This window comes from Triticum aestivum, chromosome 1D (assembly GCF_018294505.1).
Source record: "Triticum aestivum cultivar Chinese Spring chromosome 1D, IWGSC CS RefSeq v2.1, whole genome shotgun sequence".
NCBI classification, from domain to species: domain Eukaryota; kingdom Viridiplantae; phylum Streptophyta; class Magnoliopsida; order Poales; family Poaceae; genus Triticum; species Triticum aestivum.
This window is the reverse complement of record NC_057796.1, coordinates 387,067,099-387,082,586: the sequence shown is the minus strand read 5'-3', so window position 1 is coordinate 387,082,586 and position 15,488 is coordinate 387,067,099.

Genomic DNA, 15,488 nt, shown 5'->3' with positions numbered 1-15,488 from the left:
ATATCCATAGTACTAATGATGATTGCACTAGTCATGATGAAAATGTCTCTTATAAGCATGTCAACTTTTGTGGAGTGCATAGAGCTTGCAAGTACACACCAAATAGGGAAAATAGATTTTGCAAGAGGCATAAGTGTTTGGAAACTAAATGGTTGCAAGAAAGGCTAGATGTTTGTGCTGAAAATTTAAACTTTCTTTGCCGTACTTGTGAACTTTGCAATGAACGTGATCATTTCAATACCCAATACAAATTGTTTCATGATCGTATCGTGTCCAAAAATTGTGATGACTTGATTTCCCTTGCTCATCATAATGAACTTACTGTGCTTTTGGGTTATGAAGAAATGAAACGTATAACTAAGGATCTTCTAGAATTTGTCCTTGATAAAGTTCTTGATTTTGATCTAGAAGAAATTTATATGTATTGTGCGGTGAATTGCATTGAAAATCCTTATATTGCCAATTACATAAAGAAAAGAAAACAAATAGAAGATGAAGAGAATACTAATGAAAGGGAAGAGACTTCCCAATATCCTCCTATTATTTCTTATGATGAATCAGGTAACGAGGAGGAGCTTTCTATTCAACCAATCTCATTAATAAGGAGCTCAAAAAAGAGGGTTAAACCCACACATGATGCGAAGAAGAAAAAGAAAAGACGGAAAAGCAAAGGTGAAAAGGTATCCCTCCCAAATGATGTTGCTCCTATTACTCATTGTGATGATGACAATTGCTATACTATTGGTGCTATCGATACTACTAATGATGAGAGTGATTATGCTTATGATATGAAAAGGCCCAAGCTTGGGGATGCTATGTTTGATGAGAATGACAAGTTTGAGAATATATTTGCTGCAGCTAATGTTTGTCCCAAGCTTGGGGAAGCTATGTTTGATGAAGATGATATTTTTAGCCTCCCAAGTTTTGATGAGCAAATTTACTATGATGATAGCATGCCTCATATTTATGATGATTATTGTGATGACACTTATGCTATAAAAAGTAGTGATGATTATGTTTATAAAACTTGTCATGATTATGATTACCCTTTTTCTGAACATTACTCTTTTAATGTGGAAACAATTTATAGTATTCGAGTCTCTTATGATACTCCTACTATTCCGAATTAGAAGAATTTGGCTTATGTGGAGAGTAATAAATTTTCTATGCATGTAGATCATGAAAAGAATGCTTTATGTGATGGTTATATTTTTGAATTTATTCATGGTGCCACTGAAAATTATTATGATGGAGGAACATATGCTTGTAGGAATCGCAATAATATCAAGTTTCCTCTCTATGTGCTTAAAGCTTTAAAGTTATGCTTGTTTTGCCTTCCTATGCTAGTTGGTTATTGTTCCCATAAGTTGTTTGCTCACAAAATACCTATGCATAGGAAGTGGGTTAGACTTAAATGTGCTAGTCATATTCTTCATGATGCTCTCTTTGCGTTTCAATTCTTATCTTTTATGTGAGCATCATTGAAATCATCATGCCTAGCTAGGGGCGTTAAACAATAGCGCTTGTTGGGAGGCAACCCAATCTTATTTTAGTTCTTTGCTTTTTGCTCCTGTTTAGGAATAAATTTTTGATCTAACCTCTGGTTAGATTTGTTTTTATATTTTAATTAGTGTTTGTGCCAAGTAAAACCTATAGGATCTTCTTGGATGATAGTTATTTGATCTTGCTGAAAATTCAAGAAACTTTCTGTTCACAAAAACAATTGTTAAAAATCACCAGAACGTGATAAAATACTGATTCCAATTGCAGTAGATCAATAAACAAATTATATAGGTCTTCCTATTTTGGTAGATTTTTCTGAGTTCCAGAAGTTTGCGTTTGATGCAGATTACTACAGACTGTTCTGTTTTTGACAGATTCTGTTTTCTATGTGTTGTTTGCTTATTTTGATGAATCTATGAGTAGTATCGGAGGGTATGAACCATAGAGAAGTTGTAATACAGTAGATATTACACCAATATGAATTTATAATGAGTTCACAACAGTACCTAAGTGGTGATTTATTTTCTTATACAAACGGAGCTTACGAGTTTTCTGTTGAGTTTTGTGTTGTGAAGTTTTCAAGTTTTGGGTAAAGATTCGATGGACTATGGAATAAGGAGTGGCAAGAGCCTAAGCTTGGGGATGCCCAAGGCACCCCAAGGTAATATTCAAGGACAACCAAAAGCCTAAGCTTGGGGATGCCCCGGATGGCATCCCCTATTTCGTCTTCGTTCATCGGTAACTTTACTTGGAGCTATATTTTTATTCACCACATGATATGTGTTTTGCTTGGAGCGTCATTTCATTTTCTTTTGTTTTACTTGCTGTTTGAATAAAATACCAAGATCTGAAATTCTTAAATGTTAGAGTCTTTACATAGTTGCATAATTATCCGACTACTCATTTAGTTTCTTTTTGAGCTTTCATACACCAAGGTCTTCGTGAGCAAGCGAGTTGGATGCACACCCACTTAGTTTCTTTTTGAGCTTTCATACACTTATAGCTCTAGTGCATCCGTTGCATGGCAATCCCTACTTACTCACATTGATATCTATTGATGGGCATCTCCATAGACTGTTGATACGCCTAGTTGATGTGAGACTATCTTCTCCTTTTTGTCTTCTCCACAACCACCATTCTATTCCACCTATAGTGCTATGTCCATGGCTCACGCTCATGTATTGCGTGAAGATTGAAAAAGTTTGAGAACATCAAAAGTTTGAAACAATTTCTTGGCTTGTCATCGGGGTTGTGCATGATTTAAATATTTTGTGTGATGAAGATAGAGCATAGCCAGACTAGATGATTTTGTAGGGATAGTTTGCCATGTTATTTTGAGAAGACATGATTACTTTCTTAGTATGCTTGAAGTATTATTATTTTTCATGTCAATATTAAACTTTTGTCTTAAATCTTATGGATCTGAATATTCTTGCCACAATAAAGAAGATTACATTGATAAATATGCTAGGTAGCATTCCACATCAAAAATTCTATTTTTATCATTTACCTACTCGAGGACGAGCAGGAATTAAGCTTGGGGATGCTGATACGTCTCCAACGTATCTATAATTTTTTATTGTTCCATGCTATTAGATTATCTGTTTTGGATGTTTATGGGCTTTATTATACACTTTTATATTATTTTTGGGACTAACCTATTAACCGGAGGCCCAGCCCAAATTGTTGCCTATTTAAGTGTTTCGAAGAAAAGGAATATCAAATGGAGTCCAAACGGAATGAAACCTTCGGGAGAGTTATTTTTGGAACGGAAGCAATCCAGGAGACTTGGAGTAGACGTCGGGGAAGCTTCGAGGTGGCCACGAGGCAGGGAGGCGCACCCCCCACCCTCGTGGGCCCCTCGTGGCTCCCTTGACCGACTTCTTTTGCCTATATATGTCCATATACCCTAAAAACATCGAAGGACATAATAGATCGGGAGTTCCGCCGCCGCAAGCCTCTGTAGCCACCAAAAACCAATCGGGACCCTGTTCCGGTGGCCATCTTCATCTTCCCGGCGCTCTCCATGACGAGGAGGGAGTAGTTCACCCTTGGGGTGAGGGTATGTACCAGTAGCTATGTGTTTGATCTCTCTCTCTCTCGTGTTCTTGATTTGGCACGATCTTGATGTATCGCGAGCTTTGCTATTATAGTTGGATCTTATGATGTTTCTTCCCATCTACTCTCTTGTAATGGATTGAGTTTTCCCTTTGAAGTTATCTTATCGGATTGAGTCTTGAAGGATTTGAGAACACGTGATGTATGTCTTGCATGTGCTTATCTGTGGTGACAACGGGATATTCACGTGATCCACTTGATGTATGTTTTGGTGATCAACTTGCGGGTTCCGTTTGTGAACTTATGCATAGGGGTTGGCACACGTTTTCGTCTTGACTCTCCGGTAGAAACTTTGGGGCACTCTTTGAAGTTCTATGTGTTGGTTGAATAGATGAATCTGAGATTGTTTGATGCATATCGTATAATCATACCCACAGATACTTGAGGTGACATTGGAGTATCTAGGTGACATTAGGGTTTTGGTTGATTTGTGTCTTAAGGTGTTATTCTAGTACAAACTCTATGATAGATTGAACGGAAAGAATAGCTTCGTGTTATTTTACTACGGGCTCTTGAATAGATCGATCCGAAAGAATATCTTTGAGGTGGTTTCGTACCCTACAATAATCTCTTCGTTTGTTCTCCGCTATTAATGACTTTGGGGTGACTCTTTGTTGCATGTTGAGGGATAGTTATATGATCCAATTATGTTATTATTGTTGAGAGAACTTGCACTAGTGAAAGTATGAACCCTAGGCCTTGTTTCGAAGCATTGCAATACCGTTTACGCTCACTTTTATCATTAGTTACCTTGCTGTTTTTATATTTTTAGATTACAAAAACCTATATCTATCATCCATATTGCACTTGTATCACCATCTCTTCGCCGAACTAGTGCACCTATACAATTTACCATTGTATTGGGTGTGTTGGGGACACAAGAGACTCTTTGTTATTTGGTTGCAGGGTTGTTTGAGAGAGACCATCTTCAACCTACGCCTCCCACGGATTGATAAACCTTAGGTCATCCACTTGAGGGAAATTTGCTACTGTCCTACAAACCTCTACACTTGGAGGCCCAACAACATCTACAAGAAGAAGGTTGTGTAGTAGACATCAGCGGGGAAGTCGCCGCGTCTGGCGGAGAAACTCGAGGTGGTCGTCGTGGATGTTCGAATTGCCCACTCGCCTTGTGCCATGCTTTATGGTCGCTTGGTGGCGGCGCGGCGAAGTCATGCGAGGCGAGGCCGTGGCGACGCAGAGAAGTCAGGCGAAGGTGAGCTGCTGCAGCGCTTCAACGACGGGCGGCAAGACGGCATAACACAGCAGCAGGAGGAAGAAAGAAGAAGTTGGAGAGCGGGGAGGGACGCGCGTGCGTTTTAGCCATGTCCCCACGATGCATCGTGGGGACGCGGGATTAACCGCGCCCATGCCCCGCACGACCCCGTCTATTCCGCGCCTTTACGATGCGTGATTAATGCGCCTAGGAAGGGCAACCGCCTGCCTCGGTTGCAGCGGATCCGCTCGTGCGCCGAGGCCCTGTAGTGGTGGGCCCCGGCCTATGGCGACGTCCCGTCGCGCGCGTGGGCTGGTAGGCCGGCCTGGCCTGTTGGCGCCGCGTGGCGGACGAGCAACGGTCGGCAGGCGCGCCACCCAGTGGTGCCAGACCTGTCCCTTGCTGTGTCGATTCGAATTCATCAGGCGCCCGGCCCAACCTCGGCTAGCTCCTGGCAGACAGCGTCACCCGAAGCCGGACAAAGCAAGCCAGACCCGTCCCTTGTCGTGCCGATTCGAATTCATCAGGCGGCCGGCCCAGCCTCAGCCAGCTACTGGTAGACAGCGTCACCCGAAGCCGGACGAAGCAAGATTACAAGACTACTCGGAGTAGGAAGCTGCTGAGGCACTCCGGCTCGCTGCTGAGGCACTCCGGCTTGAGCCGCAGTGCCCCACCAGCTTCGGGGACTACTATCGGAGGGATTGACCACGGGTAGCCTCATCTGCACCCCATAACACTTCAAGACATCGGGGCTAGCAAAGCCCCTTCCACCTTCCGGACGTACGGCTGGCCCCTTGGGCCGGCTGGTCCAGGAGGCCGGCTGCCAAAAGACAGCGTGTTCCCAGAAGGTGGCCTCAGGGAGCCGACACCTAGCAAGCGGCCCTGCGTTCCCTCAAAATTTGCACCCATTTATTACGACGAGACGGGGCGTGGCTACAGGACCACCTGCTACCCCCGAATCCCAGAGGAGCGTGGCCACGGTGCGGGCATACCAAGCGGACACCCTTCGCCCAGCGCGGCACTGTAGTCACGCGGCTCATGCCGCATCCTACGTCATCTAGGGCCATGCTCCCACGACGGGCGGTCGATACGGCCCGCAGGCGGTGGGCCCTACTTGTCCGCGAGCAACTAGAAGACGGCGCACCCCGAGGAGGCGGCCTCAAGGGCGGGCCAACCTCTAGCAGGTGGCCCTCCCTCCCCTCGGAGTCTGCACGCCATTAACCCGAAGAGATGGAGCGTGGCTAAAGCAGGCGCCCGCCAAGCGGCGAGACTTTAGCCGTGCGCCCCCCGGCAAGCCCTCCGTCATCAAGGGCGAGGCTACAGTAAAAGGCAGTCAGCATGGCCCGCGGGCAGCGGGTCCTACCTGTCGGCCGAGTTCGGGGCAGCCGGCGGGACCCACCAGGCGGTGGGCCCCAGCAGCCGGCGGAGAACCCGGCGCCCCAAGACACTGACGTCCGGGTCCTGCACCCGACCGTATTACCATTGTATCCCTGGGGGGTATGCCTATATAAACCCCCTAGGTTCACCCATGCAAAGGGTTCATCATCCACACAAACACACACACACACCCATAGCTAGAGAGGCAAAGGATCTAGCCTTGCCCTTCTTCCTCCTCTAGCCGAACAGCTCAAGGAGCAACCTTGTAGTTACCTATTGACATTAGTCATCATGCGGAGACCCCGCAGAGCAGGACTAGGGGTGTAATCTCCACGGAGAGCCCCGAACCTCAGTAAGACTCGTAGGCGTTCGAGATCTCGCTCACTCCCGCTTCCAGGGCCCGACGACGTACTCTTGCCCCCATCCATGATAAGCCACCCCCTGGCATATGTCGCTAGATTACCCCGACAATTAGTCATAAAGAACTCACATACTTATTGCAAAAATTTATTAGCCATCAAAACAAAGTACTAACACACATGCTCCTAGGGGTAGATTGGTAGGAAAAGACCATCGCTCGACCCTGACTGGCACTCATAAGGAAGACAATCAAAAATAAATCATGCTCCGACTTCATCACATAACGGTTCACCATACGTGCATGCTTCGGCAATCACAAACCTTAACACAAGTATTTCTAACAATCCACAATTACTCACTAGCATGACTCTAATATCACCATCTTTATATCTCAAAACAAATGCAAGGAATCAAATTTCTCATATAATCAATGTTCTTTTATAAAAGTTTTTATTATATCCCTCTTGGATGCCCATCATATTAGGACCAAATTCTTAACCTAAGAAAATTGTCATACTATTTTCAAGATTCTCAAAATAATATAAGTGAAGCATGAGAGTTCATCAATTTCTACAAAATAAAACCACCGTCGTGCTCTAAAAAGATATAAGTGAAGCACTAGAGCAACTACCTAGCTCAAAAGATATAAGTGAAGCACATAGAGTATTCTAATAAATTCACGATTGATGTGTGTCCCTCTCAAAAGGTGTGTACAGCAAGGATGGTTGTGGTAAACTAGAAAGCAAAGACTCATATCATACAAGACGCTCCAAGCAAAACACATATCATGTGGTGAATAAAAATATAGCCTCAAGTAATTTTAACGATTGATTGAAGACAAAAGAGGGGATGTCATCCGGCGCATCCCCAAGCTTAGATGCTTGGTTGTCCTTGAATATTACCTTGGGGTGCCTTGGAGAGAAATACAAAGCTATCTCAATCATGCATAAAAGAGTTCAGAGAAGACTCAAATAATATTCATAGATAATCTAATCATAAATACACAATTCATCAGATCTCAACAAACGCACCGCAAAATAAGATCACATCGAATAGATCCCCAAGAACATCGAGGAGAACATTGTATTGAAGATCAAAGAGAGAGAAGAAGCCATCTAGCTACTAGCTATGGACCCGTAGGTCTGTGGTAAACTACTCACACATCATCGGAAGGGCAGCAAGGTTGGTGTAGAGGCCCTCCGTGATCGAATCCCCCTACGGCAGAGTGCCGGAAAAGGCCCCTAGATGGGATCTCACGAGAACAGAAGCTTGCGGCGGCGAAAAAGTATTTTTGGTGTGACCTCTGGTGTAGGGGGAATATATGGGTATTTATGGAGTGAATATTAGGGTTGGAAGGTCTACGAGGGGCCCACAAGCCCTGGGGGCGCCCCTACGGCCTGTGGCCTCCTCGTAAGGATTCTGGCCTCCTCTCCAAGTCTCGTGGGTTTCTTCTGGTCCAAGAAAAATCACCGTAAAGTTTTATTCCATTTGGACTCCGTTTGATATTCCTTTTCTGTAAAAGTAAAAAAACAAGGAAAAACAGAAACTAGCACTAGGCACTAGGTTAATAAGTTAGTCCCAAAAATAATATAAAATAGCATATTAATGCATATAAAATATCCAAAATAGATAATATAATAGCATGGAACAATAAAAAATTATAGATACATTGGAGAAGTATCAAGCATCCCCAAGCTTAATTCCTGCTCGTCCTCGAGTAGGTAAATGATAAAAACAGAATTTTTGATGTGGAATGATACCTAACATATTTATCAATGCAATTTTCTTTATTGTGGGATGAATGTTTAGATCCATAAGATTCAAAACAAAAGTTTTATATTGGCATAAAAACAATAATACTTCAGGCATACTAACAAGGCAATTATGTCTTCTCAAAATAACATGGCCAAAGAAAGTTATCCCTACAAAGTCATATAGTCTGGCTATGCTCTATCTTCATCACACAAAGTATTTAATCATGCACAACCCCGATGGCAAGCCAAGCAATTGTTTCATAATTTTAATGTTCTCAAGCATTTTCAACTTTCACGCAATACATGAGCGTGAGCTATGGATATAGCACTCTAGGTGGAATAGAGTGTGGTGGAGGTTGTGGAGAAGACAAAAAAGGAGAAAGTCTCACATCAACTATGCAAATTAATGGGCTATGGAGATGCCCATCAATTGATATCGATGCAAGTGAGTAGGGATTGCCATGCAACGGATGCACTAGAGCTCTAAGTTTATGAAAGCTCAAAAAGAAACTAAGTGGGTGTGCATCCAACTTGCTTACTCACGAAGACCTAGGGCAATTTGAGGAAGCCCATCCTTGGAATATACAAGCTAAGCTCTATAATGAAAAATTCCCACTAGCATATGAAAGTGATAACATAGGAGACTCTCTATCATAAAAACTTGGTGCTACTTTGAAGCACAAGTGTGGAAAAGGATAGTAACATTGTCCCTTCTCTCTTTTTCTCTCTTTTTTTTGTTTCGGCTCTTTGGCCTCTTTTTCTCTCTTTTTTTTAATTTTTCGTCCGGAGTCTCATCCCTCCCTGTGGGGGAATCATAGCCTCCATCATCCTTTCCTCACATCGGACAATGCTCTAATAATGATGATCATCACACTTTTATTTACTTACAACTCAAGAATTACAACTCGATACTAGAACAAGATATGACTCTATATGAATGCCTCCGGCGATGTACCGGGATGTGCAATGATCTAGCATGACATGTATAAAAAAATATGAACGGTGGCCTTGCCACAAGTACTATGTCAACTATATGATCATGCAAAGCAATATGACAATGATGGTATGTGTCATAATAAAGCGGAACGGTGGAAGTTGCGTGGCAATATATCTCGGAATGGCTATGGAAATGCCATAATAGGCAGGTATGGTGGCTGTTTTGAGGAAGGGTATATGGTGGGTTTAATGCACCGGTGAAAGTTGCACGGTACTAGAGAGGCTAGCAATGGTGGAAGGGTGACATTGCGTATAATCCATGGACTCAACATTAGTCATAAAGAACTCACATACTTATTGCAAAAATTTATTAGCCATCAAAACAAAGTACTAGTACGCATGATCCTAGGGGGATAGATTGGTAGGAAAATACCATCGCTCGTCCCCAACCGCCACTCATAAGGAAGACAATCAAAAATAAATCATGCTCTGACTTCATCACATAACGGTTCACCATACGTGCATGCTTCAGGAATCACAAAACTTAACACAAGTATTTCTAACAATCCACAATTACTCACTAGCATGATTCTAATATCACCATCTTTACATCTCAAAACAAATGCAAGGAATCAAACTTCTCATATAATCAATGTTCTTTTATGAAAGTTTTTATTGTATCCCTCTTGGATGCCCATCATGTTAGGACCAAATTCCTAACCTAAGCAAATTGTCATACTATTTTCAAGACTCTCGAAATAATATAAGTGAAGCATGAGAGTTCATCAATTTCTACAAAATAAAACCCCCGCCGTGCTCTAAAAAGATATAAGTGAAGCACTAGAGCAACTACCTAGCTCAAAAGATACAAGTGAAGCACATAGAGTATTCTAATAAATTCACGATTAATGTGTGTCCCTCTCAAAAGGTGTGTACAGCAAGGGTGATTTTGGTAAACTAAAAAGCAAAGACTCATGTCATACAAGACGGTCCAAGAAAAACACATATCATGTGGTGAATAGAAATATAGCCTCAAGTAATTCTACCGATGGATTGGAGACAAAAGAGGGGATGCCATCCGGGGCATCCCCAAGCTTAGATGCTTGGTTGTCCTTGAATATTACCTTGGGGTGCCTTGGGCATCCCCAAGCATAGGATCTTGCCACTCCTTATTCCGTGGTCCGTCAAAACTTTACACAAAACTTGAAAACTTCACAACACAAAACTCAACAGAAAACTCATAAGATCCGTTAGTATAGTAAAATAAATCACCACTTTTGATATTGTTGTGAACTCATTATAAATTTATATTGGTGTTATATCTACTGTATTCCAACTTCTCCATGGTTCATACCCCCCGATACTACCCATAGATTCATCAAAATGAGAGAACAACACATAGAAAAACAGAATCTGTCAAAAAACAGAACAGTCTGTAGTAATCTGGAAATTTCGTATACTTCTGTAACTCCAAAAATTCTGAAAAATTAGTACAACCTAGGCAATTTGTATATCAATCTTGTGTAAAACATTCAGATCAAAAGCACGTTTCTGTGATTTTTTAAAATTCTGGCAATGAGCGCAAAAGTTTCCGTTTTTTAGCAAGATCAAATAAACTATCACCGTAGACCATCCCAAAGACCTTACTTGGCTCAAACACTAATTAAAACACTAAAACACAATTACTACAAAAGTAATATTGTGTGTTTTCAGGAAAGAAAAATATTGGTTTGTCTCCCCAAGCGCTTTTCTTTAAAGCCTTTTAGCTAGGCATTGATAATTTTAATGATGCTCACATGAAAGATGGCAATTGAAACATGAAGAGAGCATCATGTAGCATGTGAAAAACACGTCTAGTCTAACATACTTCCTATGCATAGACGTTTTATAGGCAAACAAATTATCAAGGCAAGCAAAAACTAGCATATGCAAAGAAGAAGAAAGAAACAATAGCGATCTCAACATAACGAGAGGTAATTTAGTAGTATGAAGATTTCCACAACCATATTTTGCTCTCTCACAATAATTACATGTAGGATCATATTCAAATTCAATAATATAGCTATCACATAACATATTCTCTACATGATCCACATGCATGCAAAGTTGACACTCTTCCAAAAAAGTGGGATTATCATCAAATAAAGTCATGACCTCTGCAAGCCCACTTTTATCAAAAATTTCATAAGATTGACCAGTCTCCAAAGTAGTGGGATCATTATTTCCTAAAGCTGACACTCTTCCAAACCCACTTTCAATATTATTTCAAACATTATTATCAATATCACAATAATCATGAGGCTTAAACAAATTTTCAAGATCATAAGAAGCATTATCACCCCAATCATGATCATTACAATAAGTAGTGTACATGGCAAAATTAGCATCCCCAAGCTTGGGGTTTTGCATATTATTAGCAGAATTGACATTAATAGAATTTATAATAACACCATGTAATCATGTTTTTCATTCAAGGAGCTATCTTGAATCACTTCATAAATTTCTTCATCTAACACTTCATCACAATTTTCAGATTCACGAATTTCAAGCAAAACTTCGTAAAGATAATCTAGTGCACTCAACTCACTAGAAATTGGTTCATAATAATTGTATATTTTAAAAAGATTAGCAAGTGGATGAGGATCCATAGACCTTTTGCTTTCTGATTTTCAATAAACACACAATTATACCAAGCGAACAAGCAAATAAACCAAATAGGACATAAAGGCAAATGGAAAGAAGGCAAATAAAAAGGCAAATATTTTTATGTTTTTCTGAAAACGCTTTAGAAGTGGGGGAGAGGAAAACGAGAGGCAAATGGCAAATAATGTAAGTGCAAGAGATGAGATTTTATGATAGGTACTTGGTAGGCTTGATGTAGAACCTCCCCGGCAACGGCGCCAGAAATTCTTCCTGGTACTTCTTGAGCTTGTCTTGATTTTTCCCTTGAAGAGGAAAGGGTGATGCAACAAAGTAGAGATAAGTATTTCCCTCAGTTAAGAACCAAGGTATAGTTCCAGTAGGAGGCAGAACTAAGTCTCCAATATACGCACCTGCAAAAACTAACAAACGCTTGCACACAACGCGAAATAAAGAGGTTGTCAATCCCTTCACGATCAATAGCAAGAGTGAGATCTAATATAAATAGATATAAAAGATAAATAAAAGGTAAAATAAAGTAAATATAAATAAATTGCAGCAAGGTATTTTTGGGTTTTTGGTTTTATAGATCTGAAAATATATGATGGAAAATAGATCCGGGGGCCATAGGTTTCACTAGAGGCTTCTCTCTTGAAGAAAGCATACGGTGGGTAAACAAACTACTGTTGAGCAATTGATAGAAAAGCGCATAATTATGACGATATCTAAGGCAATGATCATGAATATAGGCATCACGTCCGTGACAAGTAGACCAAAACGATTCTGCATCTACTACTATTACTCCACACATCGACCAACTCCTGCCTGCATCTAGAGTATTAGGTTCATAAGAACAGAGTAATGCCTTAAGCAAGATGACATGATGTAGAGGGATAAACTCAAGCAATATGATATAAAACCCATCTTTTTATCCTTAATGGCAATAATACAATACGTGCCTCGCTACCCCTTCTGTCACTCGGTGAGGACACCGCAAGATTGACCCATCACAAAGCACCTCTCCCATTGCAAGAAAAATAAATCTAGTTGGTCAAACCAAATCGATAGATCGAAGAGAAATACAAAGCTATCTCAATCATGCATAAAAGAGTTCAGAGAATACTCAAATAATATTCATAGATAATCTGATCATAGATCCACAATTCATCGGATCTCAACAAACGGAACGCAAAAGAAGATTACATCGAATAGATCTCCAAGAACATCGAGGAGAACATTGTATTGAAGATCAAAGAGAAAGAAGAAGCCATATAGCTACTAGATATGGACCCGTAGGTCTGTGGTAAACTACTCACACATCATCGGAAGGGCATCAAGGTTGGTGTAGTGGCCCCTCGTGATCAAATCCCCCTTTGGCAGAGTGCCGGAAAAGGCTCCAAGATGGGATTGATATGTCTCCAACGTATCTATAATTTTTGATTGTTCCATGCTATTATATTATCTGTTTTGGATGTTTAATGGGCTTTATTATACACTTTTATATTATTTTTGGGACTAACCTACTAACCGGAGGCCCAGTCCAAATTGTTGTTTTTTTGCCTATTTCAGTGTTTCGCAGAAAAAGAATATCAAACGGAATCCAAACGGAATGAAACCTTCGGGAGAGTTATTTTTGGAACAAATGTGATCCAGGGAACTTGGAGTGGACGTCAAGAAAGAACTGAGGAGGTCATGAGGCAGGGAGGCGCGCCTGCCCCCCGGATGCGCCCCCCACCCTCGTGGGCCCCTCGTGGCTCCCCTGACCGGCTTCCTTCGCCTATATATACTCATATACCCCAAAAACATCTGAGAGCACCACGAAACCCTATTTCCACGGCCGCAACCATCTGTACCCGTGAGATCCCATCTTGGGGCCTTTTCCGGCGCTCTGCCGGAGGGGGCATCGATCACGGAGGGCTTCTACATCAACATCATAGCCTCTCCGATGATGTGTGAGTAGTTTACCTCAGACCTTCGGGTCCATAGTTATTAGCTAGATGGCTTCTTCTCTCTCTTTGGATCTCAATACAAAGTTCTGCTCGATCTTCTTGGAGATCTATTTGATGTAACTCTTTTTGCAGTGTGTTTATCGCGATCCGATGAATTGTGGGTTTATGATCAAGATTATCTATGAACAATATTTGAATCTCCTCTGAATTCTTTTATGTATGATTTGTTATCTTTGCAAGTCTCTTCAAATTATCAGTTTGGTTTGGCCTACTAGATTGATCTTTCTAGCAATGGGAGAAGTGCTTAGCTTTGGGTACAATCATACGGTGCTCGATCAGAGTGACAGTAGGGGAAACGACACGTATCGTATTGTTGCCATCGAGGATAAAAAGATGGGGTTTATATCATATTGCTTGAGTTTATCCCTCTACATCATGTCATCTTGCCTGATGTGTTACTCTGTTCTTATGAACTTAATACTCTAGATGCATGCTGGATAGCGGTCGATGTGTGGAGTAATAGTAGTAGATGCAGAATCGTTTCGGTCTACTTGTCGCGGACGTGATGCCTATATACATGATCATGCCTGGATATTCTCATAACTATGCTCAATTTTGTCAATTGCTCGACAGTAATTTGTTCACCCACCATAATACTTATGCTATCTTGAGAGAAGCCACTAGTGAAACCTATGGCCCCCGGGTCTATTCTCCATCATATTAATCTCCCGTCAACTAGCTATTTCTGTCGCCGTTTATTTTGCATTCTTTACTTTCAATCTTTATCATAAAAATACCAGAAATATTATCTTATCATCTCTATCAGATCTCACTTTTGCAAGTGGCCGTGAAGGGATTGACAACCCCTTTATCGTGTTGGTTGCAAGGTTCTTATTTGTTTGTGCAGGTATGAGGGACTTGCATGTGGTCTCTTGCTGGATTGATACCTTGGTTCTCAAAAACTAAGGGAAATACTTACGCTACTTTGCTGCATCACCCTTTCCTCTTCAAGGGAAAACCAACGCAGTGCTCAAGAGGTAGCAAGTAGGATTTTCTGGTGCCGTTGCCGGGGAGATCTACGCACAAGTCAAGACATACCAAGTACCCATCACAAACTCTTATCCCTCGCATTACATTATTTGCCATTTGCCTCTCGTTTTCCTCTCCCCCACTTCACCTTTGCCTTTTCTTCGCCTTCTTCCTGTATGTCTTTTTGCTTGTGTTTCCATGTGCCTTTTATTTGCTTGCATCTTTGCTTGCCAAAAATCTATTGATATGGATCCACTTAAAGTGTTCTACTTAGATCATCTTCGATCTATATGTGCTCATGCTGAAACCCCAACTAGTTTAGTTGAGGGAAAATCTTTAGATGAGCATGCTCATTTTGTGCGTCATCGTTTGTCAGAAAAGGGGAAGCTCTTATGGTATCAAATAAATAGTTTGCTATGCTATGCTTGGAATCTTTGTGAAATTTATGATTTTACTTGTTGCTCTAAGAACCCTAAAAACACCTTCCCTACCTATGTGAGTTTAATGATAATGAAATCTTATTTTCTTATGGAAAGGGTGTTTATAGTTACTATGATATCGAACAAATTGAAGAATTTGTCGTTTTTAAGGGTGCTCATGAAGTTG